Here is a 22,841-nt window from a genome sequence, read left to right as displayed (position 1 = left end):
GACAGATGGCATTAAATCAGGGTTGTGTGGCTTATTGTTTTAGGACCAATTCAGATGTAGCCTGTGCTGTGAAATGTTTGAAGCACATTTCCCTCCTGGAGTTCTAGACTCACAGTGTGACTGCAGAGTAATGAAGGGACACAGTCTTGCTCCCCCACTGCCTTGCACTCCATCAGGGTAGGAATCATGCCCTAGCTGGCCCTGCTGCTTCACAGTGCTTTGCACACAGTGCCTAGTCAATAAATGTCTATTGCATTGACCTTCATTATAAGCTCCTGGAGGTTAATAACATTTGCCCAATTTATTTTGTAAAATTCCAAAGGGCCCTTAAGAAAAGTTCTTTGATGATGAATTGGGCTCTTGAAATAATGGGATTAATGGATCATCACCCAGATGGCTCCCACCAAGTTGGGAGCTAATTAAGGTGAACCCACCAAAAGGATTTATTCAAATTACTTCCCTTGGTCAATTAGTTTCCTGCAGATGACTTTACCATGTTTCTTACACAGTTTCAGCATTCAGGCAAAGAAATCAAGATTAAAAGCCCAGACGCCTGTTGCAGGTCCCAGAAAAAAAAAAGAGTCCATTTTTAACAGCTGCTCCCCCAACTTCGGAATTAAATGTATTGCATTCTTGGGAGTACAATTTCAGCTTCTTTACATTTATGATACAAATGGAACCATTCGCCGGCACTTCAGTCTATAAAGGCAAGACTCATTAGAAGGAGGAAATTTCCTTTATCATTAACAGGCCACACTCACATGATAAAAAACGTCTCCACTCTCCCCACCTCCTTCTCCAAAACTTGGATTCTCATTTCAAGCAGTTCCCACATAGGCTATTTATCTTCCACATTTCCCCAACTCTCAATGGCACCGTTATATCCTTTATTTGGAATCATAAAACTTCGAGAATAAAAAAGAAGCAAATTAATCCTCCCAGGGGAAAAAAGGAAGACGGATCCTGCCAGCTTTTAAATTGTAGGATTGAACTGGCCTCGAAACACAGTTTTCTTTTTCAACAACTTAGTCGGTGGGGGGGAAATGAATGGTTATGACAGAGAATCCCGAAATAAAATGCAGAATTATGCAAACACGTACAAAACTGACATCTTGAAGTAGAAGCTGTTGAAAGCCTTAGGAATAAACAATGCGGGCTGGAAGGGGAAGATTTTGAAGCTACGAATGGGTTACTCTGCTTTTATTATTCACAGTGGAAAAATCATCTCGATCCTGATGTGAAAACCACAATTTCCTTCATTTGTGGATCCTGCCAGATTAAAAAGCATTCAGGGAAGAAGTGCGGCTGGGAGAATTGAACGCTGTCCGAAGAGGCAAGTTCTCTGAGTCCAGAATCCTGCCGCGGAGGCCGGCTGGCTCCGTCCAATTGCATAAGTCACTTAACCTCCTGATGACTCTTTTCCCATCATCAGGCTGGAATTAAGGAGTTGGCCTTCCCTCTGGGGCCAGAGATCTGGACTTCCTAACTGCCAGTTGGATAACATGCTTTGCCATTGCAATTTGCGCTAAAGAGTCTCAAGGTTGTTGTGAAAACAAGCGATAAAAGTCAGTTAACAAGCCGGCTGCCACCAGAACAGCCAATGAGAACACCTAAAGCCACCTAAAGTGCATCTCCAGGCTTGGGGTTCTGGAAACAGATTCGGAGACTAGTCAGGCCTTTATTATTCTATTTTATTTTATTTTTATTACTTTTAAAATTGTGAGGTGGAGTCCCTGGATAATTGATGAATAATATTGTGTTCTCATAAAGTCAAAAGAAATTCCCTCAGTTGAGAAACAGTCTACAGGTGTGTGTAGGACCCTTTACAAGGATCTTAGAGATAATCTGGCCTAGCACTTTCGTTTTTGCAGAGCAGGAGTTTGGTCAAAGCAGAAAGTTTAAATGACCTACTTATGCTTGTGGAACCATAGATCTAGTAGTTGCTGCAGGAGTTTGAAATCTAACTTTAATGGTGGTTTAATTAATCCAGTCATTTTAAAAGGAAGGAATCCTTGAGGAAGGCTGACAACACTACACACATTTTTGCCTAAGAGTCAACTTGATAGTAGACAAGACAGACCCGGAGAATGTTGGGTAATGTCTTTAATTATTATTATTTTTAAAATTACTTAATGAATTTTATTACATTTATATGTGTACAACAATCATCACAACCAAATTTTATAGCATTTCCATCCCAACCCCTCAGTTCATCCCCCCACGTAATGTCTTTAATTATAAAAGAAGTCTTCTGAACCTAAACGGGAATCTTTTTAGAAAAATGATAGAAGCATAGCCATTGAAGGCAATGTTGAAAATGCAATATTTTAATTTTTTCTATGAATTCTTTTTTATTTTTTATTAAAGTATAGTTGATTTATAATGTTGAGCCAATTTCTGCTGTACAGCAAAGTGACCCAGGCATATGTATGTATGGCATCTTTTTCTCATAGTATCTTCCATCATGGTCTATCCCAAGAGACTGGATATAGTTGCCTGTGCTGTACAGTAGGACCTCATGAAAATGCTCTATTTTTAAAGTTGAGTTTAAAACCTTAAAACTTTCCTCCCTCCCTTCTCCCTCCCTCTCTCCTTTTCTTTATTCCTTCCATCATCCTTCTCTCTGTGCCTCTATCTCTCTCATCTTTCCATTTTTTTTTTTTTTTATTTGAAGAGAAGTCTTGGAGGAAAACTAGGTAAATCTAGGCCTTGGTGACTTGGGGTTGAAAGAAACATCCAGAAATTGGAGGCAGGCTGATTTACATAGTAGAGAGGAAAAAGCTCCTGGTGATTTACTCTGACTTGCTAATTTTCAGAAGGAAATTAATAAAATTGATTCCAGCAAAAACTCTAAGTGGACAAATAGAAGAAAAACAAATTGAGAATTGTGAATATTTAGGGCATAGAGAAAGTTCTTAGAGAAATCTTTCCCTTAGGGAGAAATAAATATTTAGGAGAAATCACTAACTTTAAGGGTCGTTAAAGCAAAGATCACTCATAGGATGGAAGCAAGCCCTCCCACCAACTGTTAATTCCAATTCCTAGACTTGGTGGCAGTAACATGATTAGTTATTGTGGGTTCTGGAAGAAAGCAGGACCTTTGGCAATAAAGCTCTGGAAATATGTATTTTTAAGTACTATAAAAGATGTGGAAAGCAACTTTTCTTTTCATCCTGGGGACTAGAAATAATACACCTGCAAGGACAGATGAATGGCATAATGTTGGCACTCAATGGGGCATTAAACATTTTGCGCCACGTTTATGGGGTTTTCCTGTCATTAATTCTAGGTAAAATAAACTTTTAAAAAATGTTTTGTTGTGTTTTTGAATGACGTTTATTTTTCACCAACTTGCTTTTCTTTACCATTTCTTTTTTTCTGCCAGGTTTTCGTGTCTATTATGTTTTCTTGTGTCCGTCACACTCTTGGCTAATTTGCTAACTGGCCTCCCCCCGCTCTGCAATGGGGCCTCTCTTTTTCCTTCGCCTGCCCCCTTGGCATTCTTTCTTTCCGTTCTGGTGCATGTGTTCAGACCCATGTCAGGGTCGAATGTGGTTGGTTGTGCTGGCCACAGTTGCAGTGGTTTGCCTGTGGCGCCCTGGGATTGGCAGGGTCCTGGACAGACGTCCAGGAGTTGCAGAGATGGGGGCCACCTGGATCTCTCCATTACTGGGGTACCCATTCTACAATTGACTGTGATGGCAAGGATTTGCATTTCTTCCCCTTTCCACCTGTGATCCTCCTCTTCATTTTGTCGGCCCCGTTTGAATAAAATTTTCCTTCCTATTAGCAGGACTCATTCCTTCTTTCTTACACCGGGTCAGATTTGCAGCTAAGGGAGAGAGGACGGCGTGTGGGGTGGTGCAATGCAGTGGGAGTTAGGAAACCTGGGTCTTTTGTCCCAGCCGCTGCTTCTGTATTGCCTGTGGGACGTTGGGCGACCACAAAACTCTGATGTTCAGTTTTCTGAGATGTTTGAATAAGACGAGAGTGTTGTCTTCTCCTGGGACCCATAATGTAGCTACATTCTCCCCTGGGGCTCCAGGCATGTCAGAGGGAGACTGCAAGAAAGGAGCTGAACACACTTGTTGTGATAAAATGGACCTGAGGGACTCAAAGGGGTAAAATTTGTTTTGAGGAACTAAGGCTGGCAGCTTACAAAGTGTGGTTCAAGGACAAGCCTACTGGGATTCCTTGGAGCTTTGTAAAAATTGATTAACTTACTTAATAAAGAATTATGGAAAAAAAAAGTGTTCCCTCCTGGTACACAGTGAGAACTCTCAGGCTGGATTAAAAGAACTCCCAAGTTGTCATTTAGACACACAAATCTAATGAGAAATGGGAGTCAAGAGCATTTAACTGGATGTATCCAATCTGGTGGAGAAGCTCTGCTGGCTTCAGATCATGGATAGCTCACTGGAGCTTATTAAACAGGGAAGTAAGTTAAGGAGCTCCGAGTGACTTACCCCACTTCACAAAGGCCTTTGAGGGTGTGGCAGTTTATCCTCATATCTCTGATTTAGCAAACAAATCCCTTTTTGTTCCTGAGCCCAAGCAACCAGGCTTTGGGGAAAGAATACATTTGCCACAGGAAGAGCATTAAGGGTCAGAATTTAATATGCTCTTCACTGGCTGGTTAAAGATATTGTCAGCTTAGCAGACTTCCCAGGAGAAACTCCTAGATAAGAGATGTCCATCTTTGACCTAGGGGTCTTATTCTTGTGGACCCCCGTGATAGTGACCAAACTGCTGGGTGAACAAACAAATGTCTCTTGGGTCCTCACAGAGAAAAGTTTTTCCAGATGCACCTGCTACCCGTCTCCTTGCTGAGCCTGCTTTGGCAGGTGCAATGTCAGCTCTGGACATCAAGTCTTGGCCAGAAACCCCCTTTTGTGCTTTTCCCCAAATCCTACTCTTCCTCAGGCTCAGCTCAAATCTTGTAGCTTCCATGAAGATGTCCAGAATCTCTCTAACTCTGCCTTTTCTAAAGCCTTTGGGCACTCCCTGGCTGCCCCCCCAAAGCATGCCCCTTTTCATGCTCTAACTCCCCATTTTAGGAAGAAGTACCTTGTAGTTAGAATTCAGAGTTTATCCCACAGACTTTTTTTTGTAGTCTCTCTGTTTCTTGAAGTCATGTCTTTTTCATTTGGGTGTCCCCAGTGCCAGCATGGTGATGAATCATGGGCGATTACAAAGTATTTGTTGCCAAAATAAGTATAATTAGCTGAATGAATTTAGATCAGCACAGACAGTATGCCCAGCACAGAACGTACACTATCTTATGAAGAGGGAGTGCAAATGAGTAACAATGCAATTAGAGCATCAAGAAGTACATGTATAAAAGACTAGATGAAATAATTCACAGCAGATAGATTGGCAGACAATGTTTGGCCTCACTAGTTATGAGTAGGCAAAACCATCATGCCCTTTGCTGCTGGTGGGATTATGTAGGTATTGCTGGCAGTTGTGTACATTGATGAGAGCCGTCGCATGTTGATAATGTGTATTTCTAGTCATAAAATGTTCATATGCTTTGTCATAGTAATCCTGATCCTAGGAATTTATTATAAAAAAATAATGTAAAAGGAAGAAAAAACAATTTTTTCACGGTACTGCTCCTTGTAATTTTAAAAAATTTTTAGTATTTATTTATTTATTTAGACTACATCCAGTGCATGTGGAAGTTCCTGGGCCAGGGATCAAACCTGTGCCACAGCTGTGACCCAAGCCACAGCAGTGACAATGCCGGATCCTTAACCCGCTGTGCCACCAGGGAATTCCATTCCTTAACAATTTTAAAAACAAAGCTGCAAACTCCATGTCCAATAATAGGGTTAAATAAAATCTGATACATATGTATTCTGTGGAATACTCTATAACCATTATAAAATAGCGCTTATGGGAATTCCTGTCGTGGTGCAGCAGAAACGAATCCGACTAGGAACCATAGGTTTTGGGTTCCATCCTTGGCCTCACTCATTGGGTTAAGGATCCGGCATTGCCGTGAGCTGTGGTGTAGGCTGCAGATGAGGCTTGGATCCCACATTGCTGTGGCTCTGGCGTAGGCCAGTGGCTACATCTCCGATTAGACCCTTAGCCTGGGAAGCTCCATATGCTGTGGGAGTGGCCCTATAAAAGGCAAAAAGACAAAAATAAGTAAAATAAAATAAAATAGCATTTATGGAGGTTTTATACAAATTGAACTACCTTTTTTTTTTTTTTTTTTTTTTTATGGCTGCACCTGTGACATATGGAAGTTCCTGGGCCGGGGATGGACTCCAATCCACAGCTGCAACCTATACCTCAGCTATGGCAACACTGTATCCTTTAACCTATTGTACCCTCAGGGCCAGGGAGCCTCTGCAGTGACTCAAGCCACTGCAGTTGGATTCTTAACCCACTGCACCACAGCAGGAACTTCCTGAGCTGCCATTTTAAATATAATGTCTAATGATAAATCAAAATATGGTTATCATCCACTAGCTATACTGAGCAGGGGAAGGAGAGATGAATAGAAATAGAAGAGGTGGAACTCAAGTGGGGGGCAAGTTTTTGGTTGATATTTTACCATTCCTAATCCTTGGATTCTTAGTCTCCAAAATGGGCGTGAAAAATTTTACCTCTTACAATGAGATATAATGTGTGCCAAATCCAGAATCTGGGAATAAAGGGACTTGGTCAACCAATGTAGATATCATTTTCATTATTATTATCATTATTACTATTACTATTGGAAAAATATGGCTCCTATAATCTAGACCAAGGAGCCAAGACTATGACAAAGAGTTAAGAACGAATGAGAAATTGGGCTTTGGTGCTGCTCCTCCAACAGCGGGTATTTTAGGAGGGTAGCCGAGAAGACGAGGCAGGATTTTGGAGGATGGGGAGACGGGAGAGGAGAGCACTGGAGGGGGTGAGAAGACAAAGATGGGGCAGATTACGGTGAGAGGCAGAGGCTGGCCTCATTCGTAAAGAGGGCTGTTTCTGTTAGTGAGTTGTGGAATAGATGAAAAAGACAAGACCCACTGTGGTCTTTGCTGGTACCTGTTTTTGAAAGAAATTGAATATTTGAATGGTAAAGTAAGGCTCAGTGGAAGCTTCTGATGGGATGGAAGGAGTTAACAAACGCAGACTTCATCCTCTCCCTTCCCTTCCTATCCCAATGCCCTGTCAAGAAATGACCCAGGACCAATCATTTACATCTGAGTGTGAGTTCATGTCTACTTGTTCCTATTTTCAACAATCAATCAAAATTCATTGGAGAATTCTTCAAATTATTTGCACTTTTATTCTTTACTATAGAATGAAATACATTGCTTCATGTGACAGAATTCCAGTGACTGGGGACCCTGGAGAGAGGCACATATTTGGAACTGACATTGAACATGTACACTGTCAGTAACTCTGTCTACATATAGGGCCACCCCTACCATAAATTTATCACTTTGCTTATTTGCTCACTAATTAATTCAATAATTCATCCATTCATCCATCCATCATCCATCCATCCATCCAACCATCCTTCCATCCATCCATTCCACCACTTTTTAAGCAATCTTTCATCAAGCATGTATCATGTGCAGGCAGAATGGAAGGCATTGGGATTATAAAAGTAAAAATGACATAGTCCACGTCCTTGAGGATCTTGGAAGATTATGCTTGAACAGAGGCTCTCTTCAGTGAGTCAGCAAAATATTTTCTGTGTACAGTTACTTAGCTAGATGAAAGAGAGCAAAACAGTAAACAGATGCATGAATATCTCTGGTCCAGAGGTTTGAACACAAGGAGCAGCTGGGAGTCAGCTCTCATAGGCCTCCCATATATACTGCAAGTGGGGAATCATGCAAAGCCCCTCATTAAATGGCCCCCAGCCGTTCCCTCCTCATCTCCCGCCCCTCCCCACCACCGTCTATCTCACACTCCAGCTATCCAGCACCAGCTCTTGCATGTCAGCTCCTTGGCGTGACCAAGTTTTTCACATCTCTGTGCTTTTGTGAACATGCAGATATGGTCCCAGTCTGGGACATTCCTCTTCAGTCTCTCGCGTCTCAATACTCCTTCCTGACCCTGTTTTTTCTCTGAAGTCTTTCTGATCTTCGCCCAGTAGAGCAAAAAATTGTCTTACTTGTGTCCAGGGCACCTTAGAGATGCCCCTGATCATCGTGTGGCCTATAAAACAGTAGACGTCTAGGTGAAGTGGAAAGCATGCGTGATTCCAAGAGGGATGCATGAATTCTGGCTCCATCCCGCACAACCTTCACACACAGCTTGACCTTGGTTTGGTGATCTGACATGCCTACATTCCTGCCCTTTTCACGTTCTCCTTGCTTTCCTTATTGGAAACCCGTTGCATTTCTCTGAGTTGTTGAGGGGATAACTGAGGTGTTGTGAGGGGAGGAGCTGGTCCTGTGACTGCACATTTACCCATGAGCTCAATATTTTCTCCCTTGTTTCATGTGCCTGATGCACAGTGAGGCCAAACAAACTGAAATGTTAGAGTTCGGAGCAGAGCAAGGTTGATTGCAGAGCCATGCAAGGAGGTGGGTGGCTTGCGCCGCCCTAAAACCGACGTTTTTTGGTAAAATTTTTTTTTTCCCACTTTTTAGGGCTGCACCTTCAGCATATGGAAGTTCCCAGGATAGGGGTCGAAATGGAGCTACAGCTGATGGCCTGCACCGTAGCCACGCCATGCTGGATGGATCCCTGAACCACTGAGCAAGGTCGGGGATCAAACCTGCATCTTCATGGATACTAGTTGGATTCGTTTCTGCTGAGCCACAATGGGAACTCCTGGTAAAGCATCTTTAAAGGCCATGTTGTGGGGTGGAGTGTTGTGATCAGCTCCTGCACAATAGTATAATTGGCTGATTGTGAGATCGCAGGGTGGTGGTGCCGTAGGGGTTAGCATTTACCATCCTTAGGCTCCAGGAAGCCTGGGGACTAGGTGTTCCTGTTCATTGAGTAGTTAAGGTCTTCATTGAGAGTGGTGAGTTGTTTCACATTTGTAAAACAACTCAGAAAATGTGTATCAGATACTTTTATCTGTGTACTTCGGAAAGGAGCTACGGCAGAGGATATGGGGGAGGGGTCTGTCCCATAGGGTCCTGCTCCTCACATCCTTATTGTCATCCTTGATGTGTCGGACTCTGTCTGGACACCATAAATTCTTCAAGGTCAGTGACCACAGCATTCAGAGTGCCCTTGCTTCTCAGAAGTGATACAGCCTGGTGACAAAGAGCAGGGACTCTGTCCCCAAAATCCCCAGGAGAAGCCTGAGGCTAGCTGTGCAGACTTGGGGAAATTACTTGAGGTCTCTGTGATTCAGGTTTTATCATCTGTCAAGTAGGGATAATAATAGTTCCTGCCTCATAGAGATGTTATGAAGTTTACATAAGAGTCTGGCCACAGTAAGCCCTCATTAAGGCTGGCTATTATTAGTAGGGGCTCAAGAACTGTTTTTGAAAGGCCAATGAATAGACTTAATGTGTGATGGTCTCGGGAAGTCTGGCCAACATGAAGGTGTTTATTTGGGTCGGAATGCCTGTTTCTTGACCTACCTGTAATTAGTTTCTATTACTAGGTTATTATTAAGTTGAGAGGAATTATGTTCCTGTGATGGCCAATGTCCTGAAATCCTAAAGGTTTAAATGCTACTGATGCTTCTAGCACCCAAGTGGAAATTATTTTGTTGGTTTTAGTGTGTGCACTGAGGTTGGGCACTTGCCATCAACCTCTCCGTGGATTAAATCACAAGCCACTGCAGCTGCTGATACGCAGCACCCCCTGAGTGGAGCATAGGGTGGAGATCAGGAGTGAGGTGCTCTGGGCTCTGGAGAAACTACAAGAACAGGTCTTCAGATAGATATTTTTAGGAGAAGACTGTATGTGCCCAATTATTATTGGGCACATATCTAGAAAAAAACACCAAATTCTTCATGGTGATGTCTGTTCTTTGTGACTAGTAGTTACCGTCACAAGACCAGTCACACACTTTTGGAAAATGTGTGCCTGGCTGCATGCACCTCCCCTCATCTTTATCACATACACTGTTATGATTTACCCCTGCGTCTTCGGGGTGGGATTTCGCAGCCAGCTGCAAATGCAGCCACCTCCAAGGGCTGTGAAACCTCTGGATACTGGCCCAGAGAGCTGGGGTGCTTATCAAAGGAATGATTTCAGTGAGCCCAGACCTCTTTTGTTCCTGCTATTGTCCTTTGCTGCAAAAACTCCCATGTATCCTAGCTACCCCTCGGCATCCTCCGAGCAGTTACTCAGAGCTACCTGAGATGTTGTCTCCGGGGCTTAAATCCTCATTTTGCCCCAAGTAAAACTTCACTCTCAACTTTCAGGTTGTGCATTTGTTGTTGTTGTTGTTGTTGTTGATACGTGATATGGATAAATTCTAAGGTGAAGAATTGGTCAAAGGAAAAATTTTTTTTTCCTTCTGTAAGGCAGTGACCAGAAATATCTGAGAATGTTTGAAAACATTCTCTTCAATTCTTAATTCCCCCACCCTTAAAGACTCCACATTGCTGGCCTTTTGTGGAGAAATCCAACTTAGACTGTGTAACTTCTGAGGAAAGAGCCCTGTCTTATTTTTTATATGCTTGTCCAGCTTCCAGAGCAGTCCTGGGCTCACAACGTTATGCACAAAAGACCTGTACATTAATATTAAAAAAAAAAGCGAATTTTTTTCTTCTAACCTGGAGTTCACATTCTCATTTTCCACGTGATCATCACTGAACACTAGGAAAAGCATCAGTGTTGATTTATTTAGCATTTTATTTCTGATTATGAGACTAAAGAAAGTGAAACAACATTACTTTTTGTTGAGAGAATCGACTTAGGGGAGACTTGTAGCTGAATGTCACCTCTGCCTTCAATCAGCTGAATGGCTGAATCAAGGGTTTACCTGCTCTGAACTTCAACTTCCTCACCTGGATATGAAGTAGCAGGACATTAATTATGATAATGACAAGGATACCACTTTTGACTGATGGTTCACCCTGTGATAACACTGGGCTAAGTGCTTTGGAAGCATCCTCTCATTGGCTTTCCATAGCAACTCTGAACAGTAGCCACTTCTCCCCTCTTTGTGTTCCAGGTGAAGGAATCTGAGCTTGGGCAGTGGGGCCATTGTGCTAAAGGGGTAAATAGCAGGCTCAGGACTTGAGCCTGGCCGTATGTTTCACCAATCTTTGAATAAATCATTGATCAGTGACAAAGAGTGTTAGAGTGATTTTTTTTTTTCAGGGAGGAAAAAAGGTGACTTTCCTAGTGTTTTAAAAAGCACATTTGTCCCTCCTTTCTTCCCATCCCACCTCCCAAGGCTTCTTCCGTCAAATCTCTGGCCACTGGAGTGGTAATGTTCCTTGGTTATCCTCCCTCTCTGCTACCCTGTACCTCTTTTTCGATGTGCTTATTGTAATTGCCGTTCCATAATTCATAGTAATTGTTTAATGTGTGTCTCTGGCTGAAAGGTAAGCCCTGCAATGACGGGGCTGCCTCTATACACAGTGAGAAGCTGGCATTCATTTAACCCAGTAAATCAGCCAATAAGAAGTGCTTGTTAAAAAGATGAAAGAATGAGTACCTACTATGTGCTCCACAGCAGGGGAGGCCAGAGTAAGGAAAGGTGGGTGGGTGGCAAACCATGGTAAGATTTCTAAGCCTGTCTTTCTGATTATATTCTACCCCAGCCATGGGCAGTAGTGAGCTAATGAGCATGTGCTGTTGAACTCCTAATGGCCACCTTTCATCAGTGCATCAATTCATATTGATCTGAGGTGGATGGCAGGTATGTTGGATAACTGTTAAGGTCCCTTGCAACGTGAGCATTTGTTATTAGTTTGTTCAGTCAACCAGTCACTAAGCCATCATTACTGTCGCAAACACTTACTGAGCACTGTGCTGGTTGCTGGTGACAAAATTGTGAACAAGAGCTTATCACCTAGTGGAAAAAAATGCTGCCTGCCATTTGCTGGGTACCTCCCACGAATCAGGTAGTATATATGCATTATCTCTAGTCTTCACTATGACTCCACAGATTATTATAATTATGTTATTAAGAAGGCAACAGGTTCATAGAGGGTGAGTGACCCAGCTAAGGTCACATAGCCAGAAGGTGGCAGAGCTAGGAATCAGGGCTGATAAAGTTCTAGAATTGTATTCCGTGAGATAGAAGAGCATGCGACTGCAGAGTGGGCAGCATATGTATGAAACTTGGAGTGTTTTTAAAGAAATGTGTTCCATTATTTGTGCAAAATTTGCTCTTTCATGTGCTGCCTTGGTACACTGAACCCTAACTATCCCTCCACTTGGGGAGGTCACTACATAGAAGGGGACCAATGTAAGCAACTGCCCAATTAGGGGATTGCAAGGAGAGCTGCCACTGGGACATGTCCCTCAGGTGGCGTCACAGACGAGGAGGTCAAATAGAACAGAAACCAGAGCCTCACCAATGCATGGGGGTTCTGGAGGAAGAGCATTTCAGACCAAGAAACATCTCACATGTAAACCTTGTATGTTTTATTTCCAAGCAAAGGAGTTGCATGTTTGCTACTTTTAGAGAATGCCGTAGTGAAAACCCAGTACATCCTTCCTCACTCCCACTTTTCTGCAATACTGAATGATGTTATTCCCCGGGCTGCAAATGAAGTTCTCCTCAGAAGGGAGTAGAATGCATTTAGACCACTGTTGCCCAAGATGATTAGCAATGGGACAAATAGAACTAGCCAGCATAAGAGAATTTTTTCACCTCTGACGCCGAAGCAGTGTTGTGTGACAGGCCGAGCCTGGGTTGAGTGTGGGAGCTCTGAGTTTTACACCTGGCTGGCTTTGGGATTTTTGTACGTTCTCTGACCTCCCTATACCTTATCCCTAAAGGATATGGGATGGGTGAACCAGATAGGAGGATTTCGGCTACATCCTGAGGAGCTATAGGGATTTGGGGCAAATGCTTTGGGGAGCAACGAAGACCTTCTGGACCCCCCGACTCCTGCTTCACCCTCAGCATTTTTACTCTTGTTTGCCTTCTCCATTGGACATTTCATTGGAAATCAGGTTCCTCTGTGCACCATATCAGTAAACAAAGGATGTTGCAGCCATCAAACCACCAGCCACTGCAGCAGCCCCCAAATAGCCCCCAACTGTGTGCCCCAAAGGGACTCAGGATGAGGAGATAGTCAAGATGCATATCAAAAGAATTTTTTTTTTCTTTTTAGGGTCGTATCTACAGCATATGGAAGTTCCCAGGCTAGAGGTTGGATCAGAGCTGCAGCTGCCAGCTCATGCTGAAGCCCTATCCACTCCATAACTGAGCCGTGTCTGCCACCTTCACTGCAGCTCATGTTAACTCTGGATCCTTAACCCAGTGAGTGCGGCCAGGGATCGAACCTGAATCCTCATGGATACTAGTTGGGTTAATTCCCACTGAGCCAAAATGGGAACTCCATCAAAGGAATGATTTCAGTGAGCCCAGATTCTTGCATCTTCTTAGACACAGAGAAACACTAAATTCATTAACCCGAGATGTCTAGTTTTTTTTAATTAACAGTAAATTTTTGATGTTGCAGACTCCTATTTATCCTGGCTCCTCCTTTACCTCTTGGGAGCAGCCACTCAGAGGTATGTGAGAGGCTGCCTTCCAGACTTAAGTCCTTTATCTGCCGAATAAAACATAATTCTCAACTTTAAGGGTCTGCATTTTTCCCCCTAGTCAATGTCTATTTTAAAAGAGAGGCACTGGGCTCCAGTCACTGCAGCCCCTCAAGGCCCCTTTCAGAGGGGTCCTGGCCACCAAATCTAGGTCTGGCTAAGGCCTCTGTGTGACCCTGGACATAAAAGTCTGCTCACAAAGGGCTGAGCACTGGGATTTGGCTTTGGCTCAGGAATCCTGGTTCTATCAGTGTGGGCTGCAGGATAGAGCCACAGGACCTTGAAGGAGTGTGACTTTCTGGGAGGATGCAAGGAAATTTAGCAAGTCATTAAGGAAACGACTGGTGAGCGGGTTCGTGATCTGCAGCCAGCATCAGCTTATTTGCATGGCTGATGGTGGAAATAGGATCCTACCTGTAGCTTCCCCTCCAGTGGCTACACGCCAGCCCAGACATAGTCTGTTGTGTCTCAAAAGCTTCTAGGTCTCTGTGCACAGAATTGCCAGGACAACTACACATCAGGGGTTGGTGGGTGGGTGACGCAGAGCCTGAAGGCAGCAAAAAACATAAGCTGGAGCCAAAGAAAGTTGCCTGTTGTGGCTTCCCTCTCTGATAGAGGAGTGTGGAAAGTGCTGTTCTAAAGTAGTTTTCTGTATAACACAGGGAAATTGACCCAATATTCTGTGACCTATATGGGAAAGGAATCTGAAAAAGAATGGATGTGTGTACATGTCTAACTGAATCCCTTTGTTGTACAGCAGAAATGGTCACTACATTCCAAATCAACTATACTTCAGTAAAACTTAAAACAAAAAAGAAAACAAAACAAAAAAACCCCACCCCAAATTAGTTTTCTAATCCATAGAAAGAAGTATTACAGCATAGAGGTCAGTGGTTGGGCTGTGTGACTCTAGGCAAATTTCTTAACCTCTCTGAGTCTCAGGTTCTTCATCTGTAATAGTTGTGTATACTTCACAAGATTGTTGTAAATATTCCCTGCTGGATTACCTGTAGGGCCCTTAGCATGGAGCCCGCTATGTAGAAAAACAATTGTTCTTTTCGTTTACTGTTTGGCTCTCTGGAACTTTGCTATTTCTACAAATCAAGTGATAGTAAAATAAAGCTAATGGATAAAGATGCCATTGACCTTCATGCCTGGGGGACAGTGCTATTGTGTAAGTGTGCACATGTGTAGGTGCATATAGGATATGCTGAGATATTGGATAGATATGCAAATATATACCTAAATTTGGGCTTTATGGTGGGCGTTGTCTATTCTATCCATGCCAGAGAAGTCAGAAAAACCTTTCAGATGTGAACACATGCAGTCCTGACTAATGTCATGTTCTGCTCATTTATGTATTGAAGGAATGCTTACTGAGTATCTCCACCCTAGATTAGTGGTCCAGCATCTCCTAGATGCTGAGGATGGGCAAGTGTTCCTTGTTCAGTGGAGTTTACTGAAACACTGGGATAGGCACTCATCCATGTAACAAACACTTAGTGTCTATTTTGTGTCTGGCATTGTTCTAGATGTGGTTTGAGATGTAAAGAATCAGAAGATGCAGTCTTGCCCCAAGGAACCCTGTCTCTTGCCAAGAGGAGAAGCAGTTTGTAGAGGCAGAAGGAACACCCCTACCAGGAGTCCACCCTGTACCGTCCTTCTTCAGGTTCCTCTGCTTCTACATTTATAGGACCCCAGTGGGCCTTCTCAGATAAAGAGGCCAGTTCCAAGGGTTGCTTGACGGCTGTGGTGTCCAAAACATCAAATGGTAATCACTCTCATTCAGATTGTTTTCAATCAATCCGAAGACGAAGTCGGTTTGGACAGGGCTTGTAGTCCCCAGCTGCCTTGTCTGCCTTCATTTCCAGTTCCATGAAATCGAGAGACAGCTTTCATTACACAGATGAGGAGTCAGAGGTTTAAAGGCATTTCCGTCACTTGCCCCCCTGTGTACCTGGGGGGCTCCTTGGTGGCAGAGCTAAGGCAGGGTGCAGGCAGCAGCGTCCTCAGGGGCTCTCCAGGAGCCGGGCCTCACTTCGAGGAAATGATACTCCCTGACTGGTCATATTCTTGTTTTCCCTGTTTCTCTCTGAAGCAGCAGTTTTGAGTCTCTTTTGTGTCATGGCTCGTTGGTGGCCAATAACTGTTCCTTGGGCGGCTGTTTCGCAGTTTCGGTCACCTCTATCCAGGCCGCCTTCTCAGCTGTGGCTCAATAGATCCTATCTCTCCAGACTTCATCCTTTTAGATAGAGTCTTTCTATCCCTCTGTGTCTATTTTTTATTTTCCAAAAGCCCCTGTGCTAGAATTTTAATACTGGGGTCTGTTTCCTGGTTGGGTCTTGTCTCTGTTAGCTAATGATATCATATTTCTTTTTAACACATGGCCGGTGGTTTCATTCTCTGCCACATTTGGATGCTGTTTATGGCTTCTGTGAGAGAAAGGTTAGTTTCCCTTTTCGGTGTCTGATTTTCTTCTTTTAAAGGCGTAAACAGTTGACTTGGTTTAGTTGGAGTCAGAAATCTCCGGGTTGACCCAAATCTCTTAGAGCCTCCAGGTAATGCTCAAGGGTACTTGACCGATAATGCAGTAAGCAGGCTTTGCAGTCATTGCTCATGTTTATTTTGGCTTTCAAAACCTGTTGTGTCTACCTCTGCAAAAATCTTTTGTTTCTGCTGTCTTCTCTTCATTCCCAGCAGTCCCTTTCCCACTTAGGCTTCTGTGCCTCTCTCTGGGGCAACCCCAGTGGACTTATAAATGGTCTGCTTGTTGCAGTTCTTTCCCTGTGTCAACCCCCTTCTACCAGGCAACGTCTTCCAGAAACACAACTCCCATCCTATCACACATCTGCTCAAAAACCACCCATGACTTCCCATTCCTTACAACCTTTGTCCAAACTCCTTATTCAGATTAGTCCTCAAAGTTTTCAGTTCAACCTTGAGATATCTGTGAGACTATATGAGACTCTACACCAAGCAGAGTGTCTGGGAACTCCATCAAGTCCTCTAAGAAGTACTGCTCTTCAGTGGTAGGTCCTGCCCAGCCACACGTGGCTATAGTATTCACTCCACCAAGAACCTCTCCTTCTTTCCCTTCATCTCTGCATAGCCTGCATGTCCTTCGAGACTCAGACATGCCCTGTCCCCTGCCCCCAGCAGCCTCCCCATCTCCTCTAGTTCCCCTTCTTATCTCTTGATGCCGTTCTGGTTTGAATTCCCAGCAGAGTGACTACAGTGATGTTACCACCTCACCAGTCCATGACAGTTTCATGCATGAGCCACAAAATCTGACAGGTTTTCCAATTAGTCCAACTGTCAAGGTTGTATTCAGATGATAAAGTGGCTGGTTGATACCCAAATTTGGCACTTAACCTGTCCCCCCAGACCCTTGTGTCCTGGAGACCTGTAAAGATGTCGGTGGTGATGTAGGTGACTCAGAAAAGCTTCATTTCCTACCTGATCTGGATTAGCTTAAGTGATACCCGTGTATCCACATATGAATCAGATCTTCCTATGTTTCCACAGACTCTTCTCCCAGACGGTAACTCCTCATGGGGTCCAGGGTTACATCCTTCCCTCTCTACTGGGCAGGCTGAGCCAGGCAACTGTAAACACAATGCCTGCTCCCTTGTTGCCCCTTCTGAGTCACTAGTGCCCCCTTTGGCCTTCCCACCTGACAGCTGTGGGGTCACTTCCTAGACACACCCCTTCACTCATGGCACATGTTGGGACCTCTCTCCATATCCCTCCACTTCCCAAGCACTGTTGGGAGGGCTTTTGTGTTTCACATGCATGAGCCATTTAACACCTTGTGCCTTGGTTCCTTGTCCTTCTCACCTTTTTCTCCAAACTGCTTCCTTCACCCATTTTTATGGCTACATCGTGGACCTGGTCATTGTCTGGAACTGTTATATCTCAGAAGGCATGAGAGTCACTCCTCCCACTGTCTGACCACAACCCTCCTCTCCTTCCAATCCCTTTGCTTGCTTACATTCCATTCCTCAGTTCTTCACCTGGGTCCTTCACTTCATCCATCCTCTTTGTCCTGTATGATCTGCTGCTCTTGTCCTTACTCTCAACCACACACACACACAGATTCCACTTTCCATCACTCCAACAGCTCTTGTAATTCTATGTCATGCCTCTACTCTTGTTTTGCACACATCTGTCACGTGCTAACCTTGGGTGATTCCAATCATCTGCTCTGCCTGTGCTTCTAACCCTGGCTGCTGACATTCCATCAAGGTCAAATCAATATTATCCTACACATCAAGGCCACTATAAATGAACACACATGGACCTCAATTGATGCCCTACTGCCACCTAGCTACTGTACGTTGATTCAATTTTCAAATTTCTTGCCTTTTCTCCAGTAGATAGTTCCAACAATCTCCTCTCTTCTCAGACCTCAACCTCTACCTGTGTGCTCTTGCTCCACACATAAAAAACAATCATCATTTTCTATCTATGCCAGCATGCATCCTTGCCCTTCCACCTCCTTCAAGTCTTCTCAGCTCTTCTGGCTCTTTCAGGACTTTCCTCTTTCCATTGGCTGTCTCTGATGGTTTCCTCAACTTTTTCTCTTCTGACAGCTATTTCCTATCAGTGTTTAAACTTCTTTCTTTCTTTCCTGTCATTCTGTCTTACCCTGCCGACCACCTCCGTCCCTGCTTTCCAAAAGAATGGAAGCAGAAAAACCTTGGCTTGAGGAACAAGGAAGGAAGGAGTTTGCTATGAATTGACCAAGGGATGCTGGCTCGAGGCACTGGGAGATCAAGTGGAGCTGGATGCTTAATGAATGTTGATTGAACTGAGTTGAATGAGCAGAGGTTTATTGAGTGTTTAACAAATAGGCCAAGAATTTGGTAGATGCACAGAAATATGACACAGAACCCTTGCCTTCAAGAAACTTATGATCTAATTGGAGAAAAAAGTGACCAATCCTTGAAGCGGTGGTGGTACAGGACAGATGCCAACTGAATTGGCCCAGTCTTAGAAGTATGCCCTAAATCCGATCCTTATTACACCTCTACCTCAGTGCGATAATCTAAGTCAATATCATTTCTTTCCTGGATTATTTCAGTGGCTTCCTGATTGGTCTCCCCTCTGATAGTCTTCCCTCACTTTGTCCAATTTTTACAGCCAACACTTGCCTTTTAAAACATACTGCATCGTGTCTCTTCTTGGCTCCAAACCCACCCCCTGGCTACCGGCCTTCGTTAGAGTTCAAGCCAAATCCTCACACGATCTGTACCTACTGGAACATCTGACATCATCATATATGCATGTCTGCCTTGCTCACTGGGCTCCAACCACACTGACCTCCATGCTGTTTCTTAAATGCACCACGCCTACTCCTGCCCCAGGGACTTTGTACTTGGTATCATTTCTACCTGGCAGGCAATTTCCTCAAATGTCACCTTGGCTGCCTCTTTAGTTCTTCTAGGTCTCTGTTCAGAGGTCACCTGATTAAGGAGTCCTCCCCTAATCATACTGTATGTAAAATGACACCCTGGCTCTCTGAATTCCTTCTCCCCTTATCCTCCTTTATTTTTCTTCTAGGACTTATCACCATCCAGCAAGCAATTATTTTTTCATTCATATATTTTCAGTGTCTTCCTATTAGAATGCAGACTCCATGAGGGCAGACTCTTGGTCTTGTTCGTCCTCTGGTGTGTATGCCCAGGAATAATCACTTGATAAATAGTGAGTGAATGAAAAATGAAGGACGAGAGAGAACCTACTCCAAGCCTGTTCCCTGTGCTCATTCATTAGTTCAGTGGTCATTCATTAAGCACCTAGCCCATGTTAGAAGATGCTTACTAATATCTTTGAGGGGCTTAAGCTGTGCTGTGTATAAGTCCACAAACAACCTGAGTGTTTCAGTGAACGCTAAGGCAGGTTAAAATGTCCCATATATCTCTGGTTCAAAATCCATGGCTTGGGGTCCCCATTCTAGACCCCAGGGCTGGTTAAAGGCTAAAGTACTTCTGAGTAGCAGGTCCAGACTCAGGCAGGCATCACATCCTCTTGCTTGGTGTCAAGCAGCAACTTTTCCAGCATTCAGAGGCTGAAAAGGACATTAAAACAATCTCACCCTAGACCTTCATTTTACAAATGGAGAAACTGAGGCCTGAGAAGGAGGGGCTTGCCTCAAATCCGAGCATGAGCTGGCTGAGCTAGCTGCAGAATTCAGCCAGAATCGCCAGGTCCTGCTTTGTGGGTAAGGATCTTTCCACCAGGCCACACCGCCTCTCTTCACCACTTCTGCCTTTAATCCCCTCCTTACAATGTCCTCCTTTTCTTCTGGACAGTCAGAACTTTGTTAGGGAGCCGGGCAATGCATGCTATGAAAAGCAACTTTATAGCTCTGTGCTGTTATGATCATATTTGGGGGCGGGGTGGCAAGAGCAGGCGGGACGGAGCCAAACAGCCTGGCTTGCATGACTGCCCTGTATTTTAATGGGATCCCCGCTGGTCACACCCTCTCCCCGGCTCCCTCACCCTGAGGGCCACATCGCGGTCACCAAGCAGTCGGGGAAATGAAAACAGTAATCTTAGAGCTCAGAGTGGAGCTGAAGGCAAGCCCCCCACCCGAGGCATGCTGCTCAGACAAGGCAGCGAAGGAACGGAGGATAGCAAGGGGAAAACAGCAGGGACCCTCCTAAAGGAGAGATGGAGGAGTTTGTTTTTCTCGGAGGGGCCAAAAGCAAGAGCCTGCCACCCCCACCTGGCTGATATTAGCGCTGCTCTTTGGCTAAGTTGCAAAACATGGTAGAAGATGCAAGACAAAGAAGAGCCTATTATGGGACTTCCTGTTATGGTTCATAAGGGTTAAGAACCCAGCTAGTATCCATGAGGATGCGGGTTTGATCCCTGGCCTTGCTTAGTGGGTTGAGGATCTAGCATTGCTGTGAGCTGTGGTGCAGGTCGAAGACGCAGGATCCTGCAATGCTGTGGCTGTGGCGCAGGCCAGCAGCTACAGCTCTGATTTGACCCCTAGCCTGAAAACCTCATATGCCATGGGTGTGGCCCTAAAAGACATAAAACAAAACCAAAACCAAAAAAACTCAATCTGCCAGCACCTTGATCTTGGACGTCTTCTTCTCTCTCTTTTTTTTGTTTTTAAAAGTTTTATTGAAGTATAGCTAATATACAATGTTGTGATAACTTCTGCTATGCAACAAAGCGATTCACTTATATATATATATCGATATATCTATAGATATATATCTCCATTCTTTTTAAGACTCTTTTCCTGTATAGGTCATCACAGAATTATTATTATTTTTTTCTTTTTTGGCTGCACCTATGGCACATGGAAGTTCCCAGGCCAGGGATAGGACTCGAGTTGGAGCTGTGAAGTGACCTATGCCACATCTGTGGCCAATGCTTGATCCTGTACCCACTGCACCAGGCTGGGGATCAAACCAGGACTTCCATAGAGATAAGCTAGATGTGCCACGGCAGGAACTCCTATCATAGAATACCGAATAGAGTACCCCGTGCTAGACACCAGGTCCCCGTTGACATCTATTCCATATATGGTAGTGTACATATGCCATCTCAAACCGCCGATTCATCCTTCCCTGCCGTCTTTCCCCTTTGGTAACCGTAGTTTGCTTTTGAAGTCTGTTGGTCTGTTTCTGTTTTCTAAGTAAGTTCATTTATATTACTTTTTTAGATTCCACATATAAGTGGTATCATATATTTATCTTTCTCTCTGTCACTTACTTCACTTAATATGGTAATCTCTAAGTCCATCCATGTTGCTGCAAATGGTATTATTTCGTTTTTTTTATGGCTGAGTAATATTCCACTGCATATTTGTACCATATCCTCTTTATCTAATCCTCTGTTGATGGACATTTAGGTTGCTTCCGTGTCTGAGATATTGTAAATAGTGTTGCAGTGAACATTGGGCTGCATGCATCTTTTCGAATTATGGTTTTCTCCAGATATATGCCCTGGAGTGGGATTTCTGGGTCACATGGTAGTTCTATTTTTAGTTTTTTGAGGAATCTCCATACTGTTTTCTACAGTGGTTGTACCAATTTACATTTCCACCAACAGTGTAAGAGTTCCCTTTTCTCCACACTCTCTCCAGCATTTATTTTTTGTAGACTTTTTATGATGGCCATTCTGACTGGTATAAGGTGATACCTCACTGTAGTTTTGATTTGCATTTCTCTAATAATCAGCAAAATTAAACATCTTTTCATGTATTTTTTGGCCATCCATATGTCTTTTTTGGAGAAATGTCTATTTAAATCTTCTGCCAATTTTTTGATTGGGTTGTTTGTTTTTTTGATATTGAGCTGCATGAGTTGTTTTTATATTTTGGTCAGATGCTTTGTTTGCAAAGATTTTTTTTCTCCCATTTTGTGGGTTGTCTTTTTGTCTTGTTTATGGTTTCCTATGCTGTGTGAATCCTTTTGAATTTAATTAGGTCCCACTTGTTTATTTTTTGTTTTTATTTTCATTGCTCTAGGAGGTAGCTCTGAAAAGATATTGCTGCAATTTATGTCAAAGAGTGTTCTGCCTGTTTCCCTCTATGAGTTTAACAGTATAATATTACATTTAGATCTTTAATCCATTTTGATTTTATTTCTGTGTATGGTGTTAGAGAATGTTCTAACTTCATTCTTTTACATGTAGCTGTTTAGTTTTCCCAGCACTGCTTATTAAAGAGTTTGTCTTTTCTCCATTGCATATTCTTGCCTTGTTCGTCATAGATTAGTTGACCACGTGTGTGTAGACCTTGGACTTCTCAGCCTTCAGAACTGTGTGAAATGAATCACTTTTTTTTTTTTAAGCTACACAGTCTATAGTATTTGTTATAGCAGCCTGAACTAAGACAGTAACTGCCAAGAAGTGGACGCTGCTGTAACAAATACCAAAAAGTGTGGATGTGGCTTTGGAAGTGGGTAATGGATAGAGGCTGGAAGAGTTTTGAGGTGCATACTACAAAAAGACAAGGTTGCCATGAAGGGATTGTCAGAGGGGATTCAGTTGAGACCTCAGAAAGGAAAGAGGAGAGATATAGAGAAAGCCCCCATCATTTTAGAGAATGGGTGAATGTTCATGAGCGGAATGCTGATAGAAATATGAATGGTAAAGGCCGTTGTGGTGAGACCTTAGGTGAGAATAAGGGACATGTTATTGGACAGTGAAGAAAAAACGAT

The 22,841-nt window shown here is 43.6% G+C and overlaps 1 protein-coding gene across 36 annotated transcripts in view; it reads left to right on the top strand.

The window, feature by feature from the left end:
- Nucleotides 1-22,841, top strand: part of RAB28 (RAB28, member RAS oncogene family) — a 561,352-nt gene that overhangs the window by 248,819 nt on the left and 289,692 nt on the right. For 10 of the 36 annotated variants that reach the window (XR_014811801.1, XR_014811797.1, XR_014811782.1 and 7 more), the window contains one exon: nt 1,214-1,333. The exons of 22 other annotated variants lie outside the window; for them this stretch is intronic. The gene's annotated coding sequence lies outside the window, so the exon portion shown is untranslated. Of the gene's footprint in view, nt 1-1,213; nt 3,313-22,841 lie in introns of those variants that run through there. 4 more of the 36 variants (XR_014811807.1, XR_002346347.2, XR_014811805.1 and 1 more) reach the window with 1 other exon arrangement.

Source organism: Sus scrofa, chromosome 8, assembly GCF_054392235.1.
Source record: "Sus scrofa isolate SSC_HxYL_T2T_F1_AM1 chromosome 8, Sscrofa_HxYL_maternal_Yorkshire_Landrace_v2.0, whole genome shotgun sequence".
NCBI lineage: Eukaryota > Metazoa > Chordata > Mammalia > Artiodactyla > Suidae > Sus > Sus scrofa.
Note: the sequence above shows the minus strand (reverse complement) of the source record. Positions and strands in the feature narration are given on the sequence as shown.